The 2,381-nt window shown below is 45.6% G+C and overlaps 1 protein-coding gene and 1 non-coding gene across 6 annotated transcripts in view; one reads left to right on the forward strand and one right to left on the reverse strand.

The window, feature by feature from the left end:
• The window catches only part of Tmcc3 (transmembrane and coiled-coil domain family 3), a 275,765-nt gene that overhangs the window by 4,353 nt on the left and 269,031 nt on the right, over nt 1-2,381 (forward strand). The gene's annotated exons all lie outside the window — the stretch shown is intronic.
• The window catches only part of LOC116076641, a 191-nt gene continuing 189 nt past the window's right edge, over nt 2,380-2,381 (reverse strand). The window contains exon 1 of the small nuclear RNA XR_004113041.1: nt 2,380-2,381. This exon is cut by the window's right edge and continues 189 nt beyond it. This is a non-coding gene — a small nuclear RNA (U2 spliceosomal RNA).

Genomic DNA, 2,381 nt, shown 5'->3' on the forward strand with positions numbered 1-2,381 from the left:
AATCCGCCTGCCTCTGCCTCCCAAGTGCTGGGATTAAAGGCGTGTGCCACCACCACTGCCCGGCTGCACAACCCTTTTCAATCCTCTGCTTATGTCCACTGGCTATTGAACAAGTCACAAGGCTATACTAAAAGTCTGTGATGGGGCATCTCTAAGAACAAGACACAGTGACAGAGTCTCATCACCAACATTAATTTCAATGTAATTTTTTTTTATAAAATATATTTGATCATATTCTTCCCCTCCCCCAACTCCTCTTACATCGTCCCTACCTCTGTCCCCACCCAACTTCATGTTTTCTTCCTCCTCCCGCCTCTCTAAAACAAAGACAAAAACAAACAAAAGAATTTGAAAATCAAAGCAAGCAATAAGGCAAAAAATAAAATACCCAAACAAAATAAATGAAACAAAAATCCTACCAAAACAAATACCCTGATGAGTCCATTTTGTGTTGGTTAGCTACCTAGGGTCACCACCACCATTTTTACAACCAACCAACCACAGAGTTGGCAAGTGACTATTTGCACAGTACCTGTTAGGATGCTTGGTGCACTTTCCGTGCTGTGTATGGCTGTTTTTAATTAAGTAAACAGCACAGTATTACCAAATGGGCTCCACAGAGATCGAAGTAACATACTGCTTCACCGATGTGGCTGTGGCTGGCTCCCTTTTTCTCCCTAGGCTCTGTATCTAGGTCTCTTAAATCCGTGGAGAGGCAGAAGTCTTTATCCCATTTTATAAATTGCAAAATTCAGGACTCAGGCAGCTTGAGCTTTGAGAGTCCAGAGCGGAACAAGGCCTTGACTCTCTACAGTCTGATTCCAGAGCACCCCTAGACCGCCTCCTTCCTCATGTCTGTCATTTCTGCTTCATTTTTGGATCTGAGGGGCTTGTCAGACTTTTGAAGCCTTTTGTGGTGATCTTCATTTCTCTCTGGCCTAACTGAATTCAAAGCAAAGTGTCCACAAAGACAGTGGTTCCTTTCACGGCCGAGGGGCACTGCTACAGGGACACTCGTCTCTTTCCCTCTTTTAAGTTGAGAAGCTTGAAGCCTGACCTTGTTTTGTTTACACTTTCTTCCTTTGAATTTGCTAAGTCCTTTTATTTCATTTCTCCTTTATGGCCTAGGAATTGCAGTCCCCCAAAGGGAAAGATGTGAAGACAGGATATTTCTCAGTGGCCCAGAACTTGATCTTGGGGCACCATCTGCCTGGGTTCAAATCCAGGGCACTAGCTCTTGATGACCTGTTAATTCACGACTAAGGGTTTTCTGACTTGTGTGGGCAGCTGTGGTAAAGACTTAGGTGTTTTGTTTTGTCTTTTAATTGGATATTTTATTTATTTACATTTCAAGTGTTATCCCCTTTCCTGGTTTTGCCTCTGCAAACCCCCATTCCATCCCTCTTTACCCTGCTTCTATGAGGGTGCTCCCCTACCCACCTACCCACTCCCACATCACCAACCTAGCATTCCTCTACACTGAGGCATCAAGCCTTCATAGGACCAAGGGCCTCCCCTCCCATTGATGCCAGATAAGGCCCCTTCAGCTCCGTCAGTCTTTCCTCTAACTCCTCCATTGGGGTCCCTTTGTTCAGTCCGATGGTTGGTTGTGAGCATCTGCATCTGTATTGGTCAGGATCTGGCAGAGCCTCTTAGGAGACAGCTGTATCAGGCTCCTGTCAGCAAGCACTTCTTGGCATCAGCAATAGTGTCTGGGTTTGGTGTCTGTATATGGGATGGATCCCCAGGTGGGGAAGTCTCTGGATGGCCTTTCTTTCAGTCTCCACTCTTTGTCCCTGTATTTCCTTTAGACAGGAGCAATTCTGGGTTAAAATTTTGGAGATGGGTGGGTGACCTCATCCCTCAACCAGGGTGGGGGGTATGCCTAACCTCTGGATATGGTCTTGTCAGGTTCTCCCACCCCTTTGTGGGGTATTTCAGCTAATGTTATCCCCATGGGGTTTGGGAGGCTCTTGTTTTCCTGGCATCTGGGATTTTCTGGTTGCTGGCCCCATTCCCATCCCCCATTGCTACATACTTCTGTTCAATTTCCTGACCCTCTGTACATCTCCTCCATTTTCTCCCATACCCGATTCTTTTCCCCTTCCGGCCTTCTCTTCCTCCCAAGTCCCTCCCACCCTGTACTTCCCTTGATTATTTTGTTCTTCCTTCTAAGCAGGACTGAAACATCCACTCTTTGGTCTTCCTTCCTCTTGAGCTTCATATGTCCATGAATTGCATCATGGGTATTCCATGCTCTTTGCCTAATATCCACTTATCAGTGAGTACATACCATGTGTGTTCTTTTGCAACTGAGTCACCTCACTCAGGATATTTTCTAGATCCATCCATTTGCCTGAGAATTTCTTTTCTTTTCTTTT

The sequence above is a fragment of the Mastomys coucha genome, unplaced genomic scaffold, assembly GCF_008632895.1.
Source record: "Mastomys coucha isolate ucsf_1 unplaced genomic scaffold, UCSF_Mcou_1 pScaffold4, whole genome shotgun sequence".
Taxonomy (NCBI): domain Eukaryota; kingdom Metazoa; phylum Chordata; class Mammalia; order Rodentia; family Muridae; genus Mastomys; species Mastomys coucha.